The sequence below is a fragment of the Podarcis erhardii genome, assembly GCF_964252035.2.
Source record: "Podarcis erhardii genome assembly, chromosome: 8".
Taxonomy (NCBI): domain Eukaryota; kingdom Metazoa; phylum Chordata; class Lepidosauria; order Squamata; family Lacertidae; genus Podarcis; species Podarcis erhardii.
In genome coordinates this window covers 45,620,876-45,641,677 of record NC_138499.1, presented here as the reverse complement: position 1 = coordinate 45,641,677, position 20,802 = coordinate 45,620,876, and the positions used below count along the sequence as shown (strand labels likewise).

At 39.7% G+C, this 20,802-nt stretch overlaps 1 protein-coding gene across 10 annotated transcripts in view; it reads right to left on the bottom strand.

Moving 5' to 3' along the window:
- The window catches only part of ZNF521 (zinc finger protein 521), a 291,023-nt gene that overhangs the window by 268,132 nt on the left and 2,089 nt on the right, over nt 1-20,802 (bottom strand). The window lies entirely within an intron of this gene.

Genomic DNA, 20,802 nt, shown 5'->3' with positions numbered 1-20,802 from the left:
CCACTGGTGGCTCCTGGGCACAACTAATTACTTATTTTAACTCTTTCTTGATCCACACTGTGATGATGAAACAGGGACAACAGTTGTTGCTGTTCTGCAAAATGTTTTGTAGTAGCTATTGGGCCAAATGTGTGGAAGCTGTTGGGTTTTTGGCCAGTAGGCAGTGTGAGGCTCAACTCAGACATACTGACAGACCATGGTTTACTGTTATGAGAGTGAGGAGCTATGAGCCCAGTGCTTCTGCACGTTTGCCTCCCCATCACTTTTTTGAGCACAAGGGGAAGGGAATTTAGTTTTCAGTCATCACAATTTGTAACAAAGCAGTTTCCTATTTGACCCAAGTAAGGTTTTGAATGGAATGAAAAACTATGGACTGTTACAAACTATGGCTGAAAGCTTCAAATTTGCCTACCTGAGGGGCAGGCAATGTACCGTATTTTTCGCTCTATAAGACACACTTTTCCCCTCCTAAAAAGTAAGGGGAAATGTGTTTACGTCTTATGGAAAGAATGCAGGCGGGAGGCTCTGCTCAGCGCTCCCTTTAAAGAGCCGTGTGGAAGGGTAGCCCTTCTCCCTCCTCGGGGAAAAGCCCCCAAGAGCTCTGCGCGCTCTTTAAAGGGAGCACGGCTCTTTGGGGCAGCCTTCCTCCCGCTGCCCTCAAGAGGCTTCGAGCGGCTATCCCATAAGCCAGGACAGCAAGCGATCCCACTTGCTGTCCTGGCTTCTGCCTTAGCCGCGCTCAGCCTCTTCCGGGCAGGGGGAGCCTGCATCCCCCTGCCCGGCAGAGGCTTCACGTGGCTATCCCATAAGCCAGGACAGCAAGAGGCTATCCCAGAAGCCAGATCCCTCTTGCTGTTCTGGCTTCTGGGCTTCAGAATATTTTTTTTCTTCTTTTCCTCCTCCAAAAACTAGGTGCATCTTATGGTCTGGTGCGTCTTATAGAGCAAAGAATACTGTAGTTAAATGTATTGCTGGGCATCATTCCTGGCCACCGGCCATGCTGGCCAAAGCTGTAGTCCGGCTGCATCTGGAGGGTCCAATGTTGGCTCACCACTGGCCTAACTTAAGCCATGAATGAGGGCAAAGGAGAAGCAGGAGAATATGAGGCTCACACTTGGTTGTTCTGTTAAAGGCATGATTTGTTATCTCCAAATCAGACCTAAGAGTTAGTATATTACTAGTGAGACAGCATTTCTCAGGGTGTCATTCTCCTTTTTGTCAAAGGTTCTGTTCTTTATGGTTTTCTAAAATAAATGAACAAAGCAAACTTTTGTTTATATTCTACAAGGAATTGTAGAATCAAACTATACTGCACACTGTACAGCAGAGTAACATAAGTTAGTTGAATCCCACTCATTATAATGCCAAAGACTTGAGCGATATTATCTCTAATTTAGATAAATATTTTAAAAATACTTCAATGTTGTTCTGATTTCTATTGTTTGCAACAAACATAAGGTTCAACATATAAGGTGATGGAAAATCTCTCTTATTAAGTAGATACAAAGTTTGAAAAAGCCCCTCAAAAGATAATGCCACAATGTTTGATATAAAACCTCTTCAAAAGGCCCAAATTGCAAAAATGAGCTTAGCAGTTAGCTTGACAACGCCACAATTTTTTAATAATAGCTGCTGTGGTTTTCGCATCCTGCCTGCGGTGACGGATGTGGGTTAGGTAGCAATTGTTACGATCTTGTTAACCTTTGTCCGTACTTCCAAATTTGGCTGTTGGAAAGTTACTGAAGCTAACCCTCAGGAACAGAGCACCAAGCGTTGCCAAAACATGGCTAGCTGCTACAGGTATGTTGTGCTGACTTCATCCTTGTGTTTATATGCTTCAGTGCATCTTCCTAAAATGGTTATGTCCTCCTCAAAATGAATAACAATTAAACCAGTGAAAGTCAGTGGGCTAGAAGAACTGATTCCTAAAGATAGATCAAGGGGAAATGTGGGGGCAACATGAGCCGGCAGCAGAACTATAAGTTTCAAAGGCAACAACACCAACACCTCTGTTATTCATTGTTCCCTTTTGAACTTAGAACTGCACAGCACACCTGGCTAAAAAGGCACTCACACTGTATTGCATGCATACAAAGATACAGAAAAATGGTATGAGAGGGACTACTGTTCTTCTATTACTGTTTGTGTGTCCTTCAGGAAACACATTTTAAAAACTGTTAAGTGTGGACTATAATCAGTTTTCTCAGTTCCCTCGGTAAACAAACAAACAAACAAACAAACAATACAATACAATACACTTAATACTTGGCTGCACTGGAGCAATAGTTAACAGCTGCCTTAAACAACTTTGGAGACAAAAGACACAATTTTGCTAAATAAACAGAGAGAGAAAGAGAGTGCCCCAATAAAATCCAAATACTGCCAGTACTGGCCAACACTGCTAAACAATGAAACAGAATGTCTATAAGTAATTCAGTCCACAACAGTCAACTAATCACTAGCACCTGCTAATCAACCACACCAAAGGCTGCAGAGTGATAGGCCTTCATCCATCATACCATAATGCCATAAGTCTGCCTGAAGCCAAAAAATGGCTTTAGAATTCCAATGTGTTTCACTGCACACAAGATGGAAGTCAGCTGCGTGCTAAATAATTCCCCCCACTTTCCATCCAAAACAAAAGAATTGCAGTTCGCTCTCTTCTTTGCCTGAGATACTAACACAGGAAGAATTCCATCCAGTTTTCTGAAGGTCTTACAGCAAAGGTTTATAATCTGCAAGAATATGCAATGCACTGTGATCTTAGAGGTGTTACCAGTAGAGCATCTTTTATATGTTTGCATGGGGTTAGTGGGGAGACACATACCCTGGGTCATGTGTTGCAGTTGTTGTTTTTTCTACTTTTGAGTAGTCACTTCATGGCATGGCACACTTTTTTGTGAATGGAGCAAGCACATGCCCTGCTGCTCTGCCACCTCTCTCATTAAGACCACCACAAAGTTTGTAAAATGAATTTTGTAAAATGAATTTCGTGCTCACTGTTTAGTACTGGTCGCTGTTGTTTCAATTTCTCATGCCTTATCTTACAAGATTAATCATATAAAAGCATTTCAGCACTAAGCAAATAATAAATAAGTAAAGCAGAATTAGTCCTATCAAAACACAAAACACACTGCATCATCCTTAAGGTAAGTTTGCTTTAGCAGTGTTTCTTCAATATCAATAAAAAAAAGAAGTTTGCAAAATGTTGTGATAGTGCTGCTACTGCCACCACTACTCAATGTTGGCTTAGTGCTGAAATGTAGATGGTATCCTACAGGGTACAGAACAGGCAATTATCTCTTCCAAAACACACAGAACAAGGTTGGGGGGAAAGGAAGGAAAGTAGGTAGTTTGGGGATTAATGAAACAGAAGCAACTAAAGGCATACTGCACCAGACGTGCTTTGGGAAAGACAAAGGCAGAGAAAGTAATCGCAATGGAAAAGGATTGTAGGGAGAAGCCAACACCGTTCCTTGATTCTCTTTTGCAATACTACAGGCACAGTCAATGCACAGACCAGAGTTCTGGTGCATGTACACACATAGCACAAAGGGGAGAAGAGCTTCAAACGCTCAGGAACGCATGGTAGACGTGTGCCAGGGAACCATCACCGCTGCATGTTTCAGATGCCCCCTTCCCTTTACTCTTTCTGCGTAGAGGAGCGAAGCACAACTGCCACTCAGAATGTGAATGAGTTATTCTGTCGTGATCAGATATGCTTTTTCAAAAATCACTCCTGATACCTGTGAAGTACAGTAGCCCCAGTGCCCAAATCTGAACTGTAGCAGGTGAGAATGAGAAGGCCAATAATAGACTTGAAGCAGATTGCCGCAGCCCAGGAACAGTGTTGGCCTAGGATTCTTCAGCGCCCAGTAGCGCCTGCTTTGAGGAGGGTGCACCTCTCTCTCTCTCGCTTTTGGTTTCGGTGCTAAAGCAATAGTCTGGCAGACTGAAAAGGTCCCCTGTGGAGCATGCTATGAAAGGGCCCCTCAGGGAGCAAGCTATGAAAATGGGATGGCCTCTAAACATGAGCAGGAATTTGATAAAGCCCAGGGAACAAAATTCATTATTCCTCCTTCATTTTATAACAACATACTCTGCAATTCACTAAGCTGCCTCTTAAATGAGAGCCAGCTTTGTTCCGCATTAGGAAAGTAGTGGCCAATGGCAAAAATGTGCATTAGAGACTTAATAAGGGAAGTAATGGGTGACTGTGAAGTTGTACAAACACAGCAAGAATGTGAATGTACACTTTACAACAAATCCTTGAGAACAAAGGCTGTGATTTATTGTATTTATACTACTACAAACTATAATAAAAATAAAAGCTTTGGATAATTGAAATAAGTCTTTTTTTATTTTTCACGAGGCAGGTTAATAATTTTTTTAGAGATACCTACTGCCCGGAATGACTGAGGCCATTTTCGGCTTGTTAAACAAAGTAAGAGAGAAGCCACACATCCCAAAATAAACTATAAAAATAGATTGCTATTGATTTAGTACCCTTCCTAAAATGGTTTCCTTAAGGAACGTGAAACAAAATAAGCCTAATACAGCAACAATAGTTGCTGGGAGGTAGAAGAGGAGGAAAGGTTTTAACCTAAGACAACTGTCCTCATTTTTTTCTTTCTTTTTGGGGGGCAGAGAGGGGGTGACTTGCATTTTGCGTTTCCTGCAGTTCAATAAATAGTTATTCTATAAACCCTCCTATGCATAAAGATTAGAAGTTATTTGGTCTTTTCACCCATCTTACACAAGTCTTTTCCCACAAGAATGACAACTTTGCAGGGGTGAAAATGCGTTCAATCTGCATGTTTGAGTAGTATCAGCAGACAAGTAATAGAGACACTAGGCAGATTAGCATAATCAATACACAATTTACAGAGCTATCCAGACAGAACAGAAGTGATATGTGTATGCCATTATTTTAGCATCTACAAATTACAGTAATTTCGGGAGGTATCTTTATGCATTTTTCTCTCCTCTGCCTCTGTGCATGTAAAGCTAATAAGACACACAGACTGCCCCCCACCCACCCCATCCACCCTTCAAAGAGAGAAGACACATTTCAGAAAGACACTTAAGAACAGGAAATATACGCTAACTCTCCTCACTTTCAGGATGTTGAATGGGAGATGAGAATATTTCACTGTTTAAAATCAGGGTTCTTGATTAATGCAAAACTGCAACTCACTGAAAACAGAGCTTGACGTGAGGCTTAACCGCATGATCAAGGACCCAAACAAAGCAGACCACACTAGCAGTGTTGAAGCAGGAACATGCCAAATCTTTCCAATCCCTTATTTCTGGACTAGGAATTTAGAGCAGACACACTTACCCTGCCCCTTCTCTTCACTGCTGCAGACTGAAACATGGCTAAAATTTAGCTACTTTGGCCACAATACTAGCTAACATTAACTAGCGTTGATAGAAATTTACCTATTAACCATATGGTGGTTGCTTTAAAAGTTATCATCCATAGTTCTAGGTGTAGGGCAGGGATACCCATATGATGCTCTCCACATGTTTTTAGGCTGCATCCTATCATCTCTGGTCATGATGGCTTTGGCTAATGGAATTTGGGAATCCCAACAGCTGGAGGCACTATGTTGGCTACCCTTGGTTTAGGGCATATTTCAACAATTTGGGTCTTATAAGGTTATAAGTAAAGGTGGCTGTGTACTGCAGAGCTGATTTAGTAGCAAAATGGCTTGTATTGACATCCAGGGAAGGACTGACCAATTGACAATGGAGCAGATACTGTTAAGTTTCATGAGAATACATAACCATTTGAAGGCACAATAATATGCAAAAATGCAATTTAAAATGGACATATGTCTTGAGAGTTCTTTGACTCAGAACTAGAAATCTTGAGCAAAGGAGCAAGCCGCTTTTGAAAGCTGTTGGTTTTCTCTCAGATTTTGACCAAGCAATGCTGAATGAGATACAAAATATGTGTTTCACATTGGTGTGGGCTTGCAGTGTAACCACCTGTTAATAATCTATAAGGAAATAAAGTGGGGCACTGGGGAGGGGGTGTTCAACTCTATTGGGTAGTCCCAGCCTTTAAAAGCAGGGACTTGGTTACGGCTGAGCCATGTCTGTAGAAATTCAGGGGGCTTTCCTGGATTAGATGAAGTCCAGATCATAGCCTACTTCATAAGGTGACAACAATTATACACACAGACACAGAATGCCCATTTTTTAAAAGTTGCCAGTTGTAAAGGGGTGGTGGTTGAGGCAGTAGCAAGCGTTCAAGGAGTTGCCAGTCTTTTCTGCTATCCTGGACTAAGACAATGAATTTAAAATACTTTTCACCCTTAAGCAATAAACAAGCCATGTAATTCTTCTCTATATGGTATTTGTTCCCTAATCCTACCTAACCACTAGGCACACAAAACATATACTCTTATTCTGTACTCCAGGAAGAAATGGCCAAAATACAATTGCACTGGATCATATCTGTATTAATGAATAATTAATTCCAGTTCTGGTTCAAAACTCCAAGTACATTTAATGCGCACACAGCTCTCACACAATACGTTTGCTGAATATGTAAGACTCTGCACTCAACTTCAAACTAGGAACAAACTGTTGGATCAGGTTCTGAATATTTTTAGGTGTTAAAAGAAGAACAACTTAAAAGGTCTTATATATTTCTAAAATGAATATAGAGCGACTCTCATGCCACACAAGAACATTAACAAAGCCAATAACCAAGACCAGATACCGCTAGAATTACACCAAACTCTCATAAATATTTTCATAATTTTTTAAAAAAAAAACATTACAATTTGAAGGCTCAATTCCACTTACTACTACTCCCTTGGTGGCATCATCGGCCTGTTCCCTTCAACTGATCCATATTCAGTTTAGAGGCATGATTTCTCCTCTCATACTTATTACTTTACCTTAAGAACTAAACTGTGAACTATCAGGTTAGCATCCCCGACCCCACCCCAAAAAAAGAACTCTGAGATGGATATTCACAGCCTGATGAGACTGTTTTATAGTAGTAATTTTATGAGCAGCATAGTGAGCTATACTTACAAACATAGTTGAAAGGATAGCTTAAAGGTTTTGCACCATGGATATACTTTTGGTTAGATTCCTTTAGTACATTTAGTAGTACTTCAAATCAGTGTGTTCGTGTCTATTCATGTTTTAAGGGTTTCACAATTATTTATGTTAAGATCACATCAGGCAAACTGGCAGGTCCTTGAAGGCCCCAATCTGCTTCTCCAACACAGGTCTTCAACTCAGCCAGCCCAGCCACAAGCTGGGGAGATCCTATCACAGACTCACCCATAAGGATAAGACTAAGAAGTCCATGGCTGCTGTTATTAGAGAAGATGCGGGCCTTGAAAATGGCATGATAGAACTCCTCAGGAAGAACTTGCTACTACTCCAATCCCTTGAAGAAACTTCTGCTGAAAACAGATACGTGCCCCAAGACTAAAAACCAGTTATGTAGCCAAGGCTAACCAACAAGTTCACAGGATACTACCCAGAAGAAATTAGGTCAGTTCAAATCCCATTAAGATGTATGGAATTTAAGCACACTGTTGGGTTCTATTTTAATTAGCATCTAATGTTCTCTGGATTCCCCCAAAATACTCTATCCACTGAACCACACAAGCTGAAGTTGATTATCATTAGGGTTTCAACCAATTAAAGATATTTCAAGCAACTAACTGTTTTGCTTTTAAGTGAACGACAAATGGATTAATTGGTTACAATAAAATCACAAGTATCTTGGTAAATGTCATGTGTTGAGGTTGAAAAATGACCATGACATGGAAAACATCACCTGTCTGTTAAATGCATTGCTTTAATCAAGAAAGGTAGGTTAGCAGTTTATAAAAAAGATACCTTCAGCATCAAAACACTGTCATAAGGAAACACAAAACCCCCCCATTCAGCAATGAAATAAGTATACACATAAATAAATCTCTTCACACGTTCGCGCACGCACAGCAAACTTATTCATATTACCTACAGTCAAAAATCTTATCAGTCCTGCACAGCTAAGATCAGCAAAGCCCACCAGCAACTTATGACACCCTATCAGTAGCTCAATACACTCTGCTTTAGCTACTTCACTACCTGTCAAGTTCTTGTCAGGTCACAATAAGATCCATTTCAGGTGTGTTCAGATTGGTGGATCACAAATTGTGGATTTCTCACCTAGATCTATGAGTTAATTAAGCATATGTACATTGTTTTATATGGAAGAGGAGTGTGTTTAATTATTTAGAAAATTCAGGACTTGTTGCTATTGCCATGATACTGCCTTTAATTAACATGGTGAGGGAGTTAATTTATGTGAAACAATTTAGCTCTTGTAATAGAAATGGGAAACCAGCACTTGATGGGGCTTCGGAAGAATACAACACTACCATGGCGAACCTCAGCCTTGTATGCCGCTTTGATCTCCTTTGGGAGAAAAGGTAGAATATAAACTGAAAATACGATTATTAAACATGTTAACAGCTCTGTTTTATTTATACACACAACTTTCTTAGAAGGGGCTCAAATTGGCATACAGTGGTACCTCGGGTTAAGAAGTTAATTCGTTCTGGAGGTCCGCTCTTAACCTGAAACAGGTACCACTTTAGCTAATGGGACCTCCTGCTGCCGCCACACCGCTAATGCGCAATTTCTGTTCTCATCCTGAAGCAAAGTCCTTAACCCGAGGTATTATTTCTGGGTTAGCAGAGTCTGTAACCCGAGGTACAACTGTATATGTATATATAACTGTATATATGGCTCTTCCTTTACCCATTTACATTCTAGCGCAATCAGATTCTAGTAAGTTAAGAAAGGAGTGGCAAATTTGTGAGCTTTCAATGGCCAATGTAGTTATGGGTGAATCAAGGACTCTAAACTTGCATCAGCAAACACCAGCAGGACTCATGGTTGGAAATGTGGCTTGATAAAACAGAAGGCATTACTGCAGCAACCTGAGAACAGTGTGCTCTAGGCATGTTGGCTTGGATCTTAGGCTAAGTTGACCTAAGGAAGTTTGTGGAAGTAAAGTTTTCTGGCCCCTTGCAGCTAACTATACCTGAATAGGCTGAGCAACTGGGCACCTGATCCCTGCAGAAAGCAGAGTTTATGTTTAAAGATCCTAAGCTTTATTTCCACATGTTTGTACTTCATTTGCTCTCTCATCATAGCCCTGTGTACAGATGGGGAACTGGATCAAGCCAGTGAGCGAGATCCCTATTCTCCACACCCATGCACAGGACAACTTTGGCAGATGAGCAAGACCCACCCATTGTTCATTGTTGGGCTTCCCACAGGCATGTGGCTGGCCACTGTGAGAACAGGATAGTGGACTAAATAGGCTTTGGCCTGATATAGCAAGGTTCTTCTGTTCTTACAGCATTTGGTGCCCTGATCACCTGCAACTGACAAGATAAAAGTAAGGGCAATTTTATTGATTCATTGGTGTTCCTCTTCTGACACTGACAAATAAAGTATAATTAGTGGTACCTAAATCACAGAAAATACAGAAAAAAGTATAATTAGTGGTACCTAAATCACAGAAAATACATATGAAGCATCCTGGTTTATAGGGCAAACTATGAGTGGTATTTTTACTTACAGAAATCCTGCTGCAATTAATGAACATGACTCAGTTATGGCCGTAACTTTCAATAGGTCTACTGTGAGTAAAACCTAGCTGACTACCACTCTGTGTACAAAAGCATAAGGGTTATACGTGAAAGCAAGCTTAGAGGGCTACACTGCATATTGGAGAAACACGAATGGAGGAATGGTTTTAACCACCTTCCTCACTGGCCCTCTTCCACTCAAAACCCCTTCCTGCTTCACATCTTCAACCAAACCAGCTTTTTCCCCCAAACAGGAGGTACAACAAAAGGTAAGCAGTCATAGGCACTCTTATATAAGACAGTACAGTGGTACCTCTGGTTACGTACTTAATTCGTTCTGGAGGTCTGTTCTTAACCTGAAACTGTTCTTAACCTGAAGCACCACTTTAGCTAATGGGGCCTCCCTCTGCTGCTGCACCACCACTGCAGGATATCTGTTCTCATCCTGAAGCAAAGTTCTTAACCTGAGGTACTATTTCTGGGTTAGTGGAGTCTGTAACCTGAAGCGTATGTAACCTGAAGTACCACTGCATAGTGTAAACATAACTTTTATATGCCTGGGGGTGATGTGTAAGTTGCTTTATTGCTGAACTGAACCCTCAGTATCTCTGAGGTATTCCTGTACTATACTTCCTCTTACTATTCACATTCATATCCTCTCTCCCCTTTAAACCCAAATGCATATATATTTTCTCGTACTGATCACAAAACTCAATCCACATATATATATACCTAATCTTCCACTCATTAAAACAAAAATGACAGTCCCACCCCACCAAAATAAAACGAGTTACAGTTAGAAGCATTTTTAAATCCTGGTGTCCTTGAACAGGTGCAGTCAGAATGCAATGTGAAATACAAAAACAGAAGATGATTATTATCACAGTAGAAACCATTAAAAAGATTAATAATAATAATAATAATAATAATAATAATAATAATTTATTATTTGTACCCCGCCCATCTGGCTGGGTTTCCCCAGCCACTCTGGGCGGCTTCCAACAAAGAATGAAAAATACACTAAAATGTCACATATTAAAAACTTCCCTGAACAGGGCTGCCTTCAGATGTCTTCTGAATGTCAGGTAATTGTTTATCGCTTTGACATCTGATGGGAGGGCGTTCCACAGGGCGGGCGCCACTACCAAGTTAGAGACACTGTTGACAAATTTCAGTCGCTCTGACACCAAATTATCCCGTTCCTTAGACAGGTGTTGTTAACAAAGCATGTTTCAGATCTTGGGCAAAGTAACAAAGACAAAAGGAAGGAATGCTCAATGAAAAATCTCCCAAAAGAGCACCTCCTAAAGGCCAATAATATGAAATAAAAACCCACTAAAATACAATATGCAAATAATAGGTGTCAGTAATAATAATAAATACTTGGTAATGTGAAGAATAAACAAAATACAAATATACCGTCTGCTAATAAATGTTTTAACAATAAAGCATTGACAATGGCTCCCAGAGAGAAATGCACACCCACTTTGCCCCTGCCTGGTTCTATTAGCTGAGGCAGCACAGTAGCAAAGCAAAGGTCTGGGCTTACTGTGTCATCTTAACCCAGGCTTGTGATTAAGCTCTTTCCTTCTTAACCACAAACTGTAGCCAAGAACAAACCTGGTTTATCTTAGCATTCCATGCAAATGTGGCCAATATCTTGCAAAGGAGTCATGCATGCTACCTAATTGCTGCAAAACTTACTGCTCAATCGTACAGTGATCAGCTAGCCCATTTTTAGGGCCCTGATCATAAGAGTGCAAAAGAATCTTTAGAGGGATTTGAATGACCTGACGTCCTGGCTGGGCGGGCAGGAGGCGTCACTGAGACAGACATCTAGGAATGAGGAGATATAAAAAGGCTACAGCTGGAAAATGTATCTAAAGGCATAAGGGATGTTCAAGTAACATTCTTGTACAGACCAGTTTTAGAAATAAAATAAAATAAAATAGAAGTAACTGTTGCAGAGTGAAAGGTCTTTTCAGCAACACGTTGCCACATACAATATTTATAATGCAAACACGGACACAGGTAAATTCACCTAACCTGTGAACAACCAGGACATTCCCCACCCACTTAGCATCAGTGTTGGCATGTGGTAAAGCAGAGGTGCAGAAGCTTTAATGTTAAAGAACATGAATGCTCTGTGTTGGGAGATTTAGGGGGGTAGAATTTGCAAAATTATCATGGATATGAATAGCCAATAGATATAATTCTAAACTGGAAAATAAATAAATTAAGGGAGCTCAGTTGGGGTCTGGGAGAATCCTGTACTACCATCCAAATTGCGGTGACACTCAGATTCTGTACTGATAATTCTGCTACTAAATCGCATTCTACAACTTAAGACGACAAGTAAGTTTTAAGGATGAGAGTATCAAAATTAGGTGGCAATGCTGGCATTCTTATTAAAATGGCTTTTCTGGAGCTTTTAATACACCTGCTTCAGAGAATTCTTATCCATGCCTACATGTAAGTTTATATAGTTAAGAACAAAACTGGACATTTGTTGTGCTCTTGAAAAGCAGGCTCCTGCTATGTCCCAAATGAGGTATACTGAAGAGTGCCGATATTGGGAAAATCACAATAAAGTTTATATATATAGTTAGGATGATAAGTCTAGGTAATACTACTGAAAAACTACGTTCACTAAAAATGAAACACTATTGAAAATCTGGACTATGCCAGCAACAGAACTGTTATCCATTTGCCAGCAAAGTCAACCAACTCTACCACCCTCCATTAAAGTTAGCAATTTAAGATTTGAAAAGTGGGTAATTGTCCATATTGAAATACTTAAAGTAAGTGTGGTAAAAGTAGTTGCATATGTTGTGCACACTCTAAAGTATGCATTTTCCAAACCACAGCACTTCTTCACTTTTAAAAATAACACACACACACACACACACATATAAATGCCCAAGGTGGGGGGAGGAATAGCAGCTCACTGGATTAAATGCCTTATTCAAAGGGAAAGGGAACACCTAGAAGTACTGTACAAGGATAACATATTTATTTGCAAGGGACAGCTCTGTGATAACAGTACTGTACCTGCTTTGCGTGCTTCAACCCCCTGTATCTCCTTTTAAAATAACCAGATAGGAGCTGATATGAAAGACCTTTGCCTGTTGAACAGTTGACTGTCAGGAGTCAATACCGACCTAGATGAACAACAGTTCATCCAGATATAAAGGCTGCTTCCTATGTGCTCTTAGTATTTTTTCAAGTTTTAAGTTTTTGAGATCATTAGCCTCTGCTGTGGTATGGGTTAGGTTTTGTTCTTTTTACTGTATCGTTGGATGAGCTCTTCAGGAAATGTTTGTTTTGTATGTTGCATTTCTCTCTTTTATTTTGCCTCAGTTTATTTTACTCATTTGTATTTTATCTTGTTGTTTTGCTTTGATACTTTGTTTGCATGGCATGCCAAACAAATGCCAGCAAATAGTAATAATTTAAATAAAGTAATGCCTACATTTCAGTTAGAGTAATTCCATCTTCTATCACAATGAAGAAACAGGCTTTTCAATGCCCTTTTGCGCTCCAAGTATGTGAGTGCCTCAGCAGACGTCCCAAATAGTCCCCCCCCCCAACCACCAGCCAAGGAGATGCAGCCTGCCTCGGGTCACAGATTTTGGGGTACCAAAGTGCACCCAACTGTCCATCATTCAATACTGAGGGTGGTACAGTTTAAATTTTATGTTATCAGTCTAAAATGCCTTGCCCTGTTTGTTATACCAAAGCATAAGAGCAAAACATGGAGTTTCTGTCCTCTCTCTGGAAAGCAGGAATACTAAATGGAAATGCAAACTATGAAGTATAGTAATAAAGATACTCGAAGTTTAGCTCAAGTCTTCTTCCTCCCCCCCCCTTTTTTTTTTGCTTCAACATAATCCCCAGGCATATAGCTAACTACTGCTTGATCATTATTCCGGCTCAAAGTAAAGCTACTGAAGTTTAGAAGGATTCACATCTTACAGAGTTTCTTTCATCTCCAATAATTACTAAACTAGCATAATTACTAATACTTGAGGTGAACTGTGACGCATGCTAAGAGCCCGACCTGCCTAAATTAGAGGGAGGTGTTTTAGTTTTTAAGTTTACAACTGTTCTCAATTTCCTAAGATTCACATCTTCTGTCAAACTTTCTCATTGGTCTCCTAAAACTTTCCTTCACCATTTGATTATGATAAGGAGATAAATTAAAAGAATCTGCAGTCCCTGAATTTCAGATTTTTTGTAGCGACAGTATTGCTAAGTACATTTAAACGCCAGACATGCACACAGAGGAAAACATGAACAAATAAGGCATACATAATTCTTGCTAAACTGCATGTAGACCCCAAGGCAAAAAAATGAAACACAAGACCACATTTTCCTCCCAATGGGACCAATCCTGACCTTTGACAAAACAACAGGGGACAACAAAAAAAATCAAAATACATATGGGGAAATACATCATGCTGTGATTTAAACTGCATTTGCAGTTTAAAAATAACATTCCAATATAATGCTTTTTACACTGAAAATCACTCAAGTCACAAAGTATACTGGAACCCAAAAATCATCTTAGTTTTCCCATTTACATTTATTGCCACATTAATACTGACAGCACTAACAAGCTAACTTTTGGAGTCAAGTATTATTCTTTGAATTTCAACATTACAGCACAGAGTTTGTAACAGAGGAACTGATGTTATTAAGCTGTAAAGACTTGCAGCTTACAGCCCAAGAATTAAGGGGAAGCACAAAGCCATTCAAGAAATCCTGGATCAACATTGCAAATGTTATCTTTACATATTAGACGTATCGCAGTACAGACAAATTCAGCAACAATTCAGGGGGCAGTTACAAAATCTCTTAATTGTAAGATGCCTGTATGGCCCAATGAAAAAGAAGGCTTAGCTCATAACAGTGGAAAATATATATTGTTCTTCAACCATTTTCATGAAGTTAAGTTCCTGCTATACTGACACGAGAGATAGCAATTCGTGGACAAGATTCTCATACTTCCTTCCAGACATAAATAAAGGGTTGTCAGTAATGTGGGTCACTACACTGCTACAGCAACACTCAGTCACTAACACCCCAATGGAATGCCACAACTTGCTGTGTTAAACTTGCACCGTCAGATGGCTGAAGAAGGCGACCCATGAAGCTATGCTGGCACAGAACTATTATACTAGTAACCAACACAATCACCAAATCCAGCAGTGTGGTCCCGTGAACAACGGCTATGATACAAGTGGAACTGGGGCTGGTAGGGCAATTCAGCCAAAATATTAACAATTTAAACATTTTTAGTTATGATGAGTGTTATGTTGGCATCCTTAATATATCATTTGTCTTCAGCTGGGCAGATGGGGACCTACGACCGTGTTGCAGCCTAACCTCAGGTGAATTACACTTGCAGCACTACAGCCATACATATCTATGGTAAAGAATAATAATTAACAAGCTGATCCCAAATGCATGCTTAAGTTAAAGGTGGACCTGTGCTCTGAAGAAGTTGAAAGTTATCTATCACAGGAAGCATTTGAACAGGCCTGGGGAGAACATGCAGAACATGCTACCCCACTTTCCCTACAAGCCAAAGGCAGTTGCTGCAGCAACAATGCTCTGTGCACCACTGAGGTCTGGAATACCTGTAGTAAATCTAATAATTTCAGATTGCTACAAATCATCAATAGTGACAAGGCAGATTAACATGTGTGTTGTGATACATCAACAAAGAAAGAGCGTAAACCGACAGCACACGAAAAGGGAACTACTATATAGATAGTTGCCTGAATTTAAAGAATATTGTAAGACAGTTCTAATATGTAATTTTGCTTTGTACATGTGTCTGTACGCTTTCATGTTGACTATTCTCAATTTTGCGCAATTTTGGCTAGACACACAAAAAAGCAGCAATCTGCTTCAGCACAGATGTTTTTGGTTTACAGGCCAATTGGAATTTTATGAATTTTTGTCCCCTCCCTTTTAAGAATATAATGCTATAGTGCTCAGAAATTGGTCATTTCAGATAAAGTCATTTAGAACAACAGTATGAGATTGGGGATGGGCAGGTTTCAGGGATACTACCAACAGTAATTACTATTTTTGTCTATATGGAATTCCTTAGATTATATTATGAGTCAAGTAATCTAATGTCTTTTAATATCTAGTCAGTATGGTCTATTCTTTGAATGTCAATCTCCCTTCTGAGTTACTATTCCTAAATTAGAGTTCTCACTTCTGCGCTTTTCTATGCAAAATCTATTTTGGCTCTCTAGAATGTGTAAGAATGAAACAATATGTCTAAATATATAATTGGAAATAGAAAATATGTTTTTCAACATTTCCAACAATTCAGAAGTAAAAATATGGCTGAATTTTCTCAAACAGTACAATTCAGGGCCTTACTACGTAGTATTTTCAATATTTCTAAATAAAAGCATGCTTTAGGCATGTTAAATGTAGTACATGGAGTAATATACACTGTGTCCTTCATCAAGAAACCTAAAATTAATAAAGCCTTATGAAACTGTGTCTGCATAACAGTACAATGAAACACATACTGCACTAGGGGAAATGTTTAAGTAATAGAAACACTTAAGTCTCAAATCATGTCAATATCCTCGTTATGGCTAATTTTACATCTACAATTTCCAGTGGTTATCCCTCCACAAGTAACTGGTGTAATAAACAGAATCTTATTTTGGTTCAAAAATGATGGCAGTGTATAAACATATTTACATCTCTATCCTAAACATACTTATTTGGAAATGATACTTGCTTTAAAAGTTCCATCGTACTCAATGGAATTTACTTTCAAAAGAAGTACCTTTTAGAATGCATGTACATTTTTGGGTATCTTTCCCCCATCCAGCAAGGAGGATCAATTTGGATGTATAAGTGGACATATAATTTTTAAAAATGTATAATTTCAAAAGACACAAGAAAAAAGCAAACAAGAAAAATAGGTCGGTAACACAGGCCACTGAATTATAGGAAAGCTAATCCTTTCCAATGGTGGCATTAAGCACTTGGAAGTATTCTTTCTTCCTTGCCTCCATTGCTTAGGAAATCCTTGGAAGAATTTCATACATGCAGAAAGGCCTATCTTGACCTTTGGTTACCAAGTATGAAAGTAGCAGGAAGGATACGACACTTGGACAACAATATTCAATGCTAGGTTTTCTTCAGATAAGAACTGTATAGTGAAGAGCTCCCAGAAGAAATGGGATATATGACTAGGAGGGTGGGGAAGGGGGAGGGAATGGAGAAAAAGCACAGATCAAGGTTGTCAAATCTCATGTCAAAAGCAACCTGTAGGTTCTGGCTTTTAAATTCCAAAAAATATATAATGCTTTAAAGCATTAGTGAATAAATAATGCTCTCACCCCAACATCTAGATACACTTGAATACATTCTTTCACAATTCATTTGCATACTTGTAAGTTTTTCATTGGGAAATGGTAGCCACGGTGTACAGTTATACTTCTCAGAGATTTTCACAACAAGCCACACACAACACATTACACTTGTATAGAATTCTGCTAAATGGTGCTATTAAAATAATTAAACACAAGTTCAACAGCCACCATATCCCGCCCCGCTCGCCATTCTCCCCAGCCAATAATCATGATGAAGAACAGGTTTATTTTAAATAAATACATTTTACAAAGAGCAAGAACATGAAGTTTGTAAAATCCATAGCTTGACTGTAATTTACTTACTATTAGTAATATTCCAAACCAAATTGCCATTTTGATAATATACCTGCCTAATGTCACTACTACCCTGGAATGCAAGTTTCAAATCAGGCTAACAGAAGTGTCAATAGTACAAAAAAGCATCTTTTCCCCCTTCCATTAAACAAATAGACTGGAGCCTCAGGACCTTTATTTCATGATAATTTTACTTAAGCCAAACACTGATCCAAATTTAATTTGTAGGCTACAGATTACTACCCCTATCCTAACACTTTTTTGGCACTATTAATGTTTACTTAATAGTTTTTGTTGATTCACAGTCAACACTCATTGATTATGGTAGCTTTTTACAATGTGTCTCACATGACTGGTTTGCCTCTGAAAAGTTTGTAACTGCATTTTTAGCTATAGTTCTTGTTTATTTCTAAATGATTTGGCCATTATTCATTTTACAGTAAGAAAACTATCTTAGGCTGCAATACTAATCCAACTTTCCTGGTATAAACCCCACTGAATTAACTTACTTCTGAGCAGACTTCGTTAACATTGTGATGTAAGGCTAGGAACATAAGCACAATTAATTGAAAGTCCCATTAAAAGAAATATAACTTACTTCTGAGTAGACATGGCTAGCAGATTGGGCTCTAAATTAGCAACGCACTAACCTTATTAAACTGTACCAAATATTTATGATTCAGCTCAAATCTGCACCTTCCTAATTGAAAACAAAGATGCATGTGATTTGTTTTTTTAAAAAAGTGCTGAAAGCAAAATACTTAAGCTCTCAACTGCCTCAGTACTCCAAAGTCATATTTTCCTTTGAATAAGGCCAGCCAGCTCAAAAATGGACAATAACAAAGAAAAAATATTCAGCTGAATGGAAAAGAATATTAATTTATATAGCAACAATCTAAATATTGCATCAACCATGATACTTCAGATGACATTAGCATGCATTATGATTAAAGGGGATAATGAGTAGAATAATGTATAGGAATGTGTAACCTATGCATCTAAATAAGCCACTGCTTGTTTCGGTCAATACTTACTGTCAATGCCATTGGGATACTTCTCTCTGCTCATAGGCTGTTGATACAGACCAAAGACTATATTTTATATGAGCATACAGAAAACTGAAGCTACATCTTTATTTTAATTAATAATTTTCTTTACCAAAAAGCCTTTTGGAAAATAAGTGTTTTGTTTCCACGAGGAGATTTTTTAAAAAGTTATATATATATACTATTTTGGCGTTAAGTACAACTGTGCATCATTTATCGGTTAACTTTGCATGCTCAGCCAGTTCTCAAAGATTCACAAGTATAATAATGACGGGCTTTTTCCAACTCAATTTCTTTTCTACATCTCCCCATAAATTTAACCAATTGATGACTTTATTTATTGGCCATAAAAACTTGCTTGCATGTAAATTAATCCTCTTTAGGGAAGCTATCAGGAAATAAACATATGCACAATCAACAGAACTCTCATTGTGAAGTCATTTTAAAAGGTAGCTGAAGAACATCAAATTCATTCCTTACAAGCTGTCAGACTAAAGCATCATTGAACTGTATAAACTTCAGTCAACCAAAAATTATATATGGGTCAAAATCAAATGTGGGGAAGCAAGTTTAATATACACTGCTAGGGAGATGTGGAGAATTTGAGTGAATAGGAGGATTCATGCTGCTTGAAGCTTTGGATCAGGTCTCTGAGAGGTAAACTTTTGAAATGAGTTTTTACACCAGCCAAACAAATCACTATTGTCCTGGCCTGTATATGTAAACAGGCTGACCTTACTGCCCTCTCACAACCAATGTGTTTCACTGACTTCAACCTAGCAAAACCTGGTTTACCATACAGAATTAGGCCTAGTACTTTTATGTAAGTCACCTATTAATTCAGTCACATCCCAAACTCATTCCAGCCGTGTTTACAGGCCAACTTTCCAAAACTTCAGGTACTGTCTTCACACACACACCCCATGCCCTAATATGACACGTAAGCCATCACCAGTGTCCTCACATCTTTCAGCCTAGGACAGGAGAGAAACTCTAGCTCTTTTGTCAACCTTTTGTATTTTATTACCTCCAGTGGCAGCGAGATCTAGTAGTAGCCTTTCTCTTCACAGCAAAAGGGGACACAAAAAACTACAAGGACCTCTGTTGGATTTCCACCTACAGTTGCTGGGGTGGAAGAGATTTAGTGGGGGGGGGCTGTGGAAGGGCAAGTCCTGTTATGATAGTATAGGTCAACTGTCAATATGACTGAGAAGGTCTACGTGAATTGGATGGGGATGCTAGCAACAGTAGCAGTGCGAGAAAGAAATGAGGTGGGGGGGGGCAAGGAAGGAAAGAAAGATATGAGTATTTACAACAGATTTCTGAAGAAGGGAATCCTAGACGATTGCTGCTGGCAGCACCAATCTGAGGGACGCGTGACAGTGTCCTAGATGGGGCGGAGAAGGATGACTGAAGAAGGCCAGCATGTCAAGACCACTGGACTGAAAGAGGGAGGGCAGCACAGACCAAATCTCCCCAGGACATTCCTGTGGCCCAGCCACATTCTCACAAGCCGCCCTTTGTCCTCACTTCTGGGCCTTTGCTCTTTCCTCCTCAGGGCTGATTCCTGTGTGTATATTACTTGAGACTCCTGCGCATTCCCCCCCCCCCCTTTTCTTCATAGGCTCCCCTCCCCTCAGCACCCCTCAACTCTGGTTCTCAAATATCAATTCCACCCCCACCCATCTTCTAAGCCCTCCCTCCCCCTAAAAAAAAGTGGAGGGGGGGAGGTTTCACGTGATCTGCTCCACCATCACCCCCACCCCCCTCCCACATTCCAGCACACAGCTCCAGCTCCAGGAACTCCAGCCTCCGGATCAATAAGAACTTCCATTCTGTTTCCCTTCCTCTACTCCACCACCACATTCCAGCAAATCCCACCCACTTCCCCCCCTCCCCGTTTAAAAAAACTTCCTTCTCCAGCTGGGACAAACACAAACTGGACTCCCCCCACCCCCACCCCATCCGCCACCCATCTCTTAAGCTTGCAAGAAGTTATATGAGCAACTCCTATGGTATCAACAGAAACACGCACACACTCACATGCAGCGTATATTGTTTGCTTGTTCATGGGACAGAACCCAAAGGAGGACTCCCGGCCCTATAAGATGCTGAGGTGTTTCACTTTGGGGGCATGCCTTCTTTTAACAAAACAAAAACAAAAAGCCACCTTTTTCCAGGAGTTTCAGAAGCTCTGAGGGGGCGAGGGGAGGGGGAAGAAGTGAAAAATCCATGCAGCACTTGGAAAGAGAGGAGGAAACGGGGAAAGGCTTACAAGCATTTAACGTGCATTGTGGTGTTTTGTTTTTTTAAAACTTTCCCACTACGATTTCAAGGAGGGAAGTGCGGGGACCGCGTTAAAGAGAGTTTTGCTTTTTTTTTAAAAAAGTGCCCCCTTCCTTCCTTCCCAGCACACGACTCTTG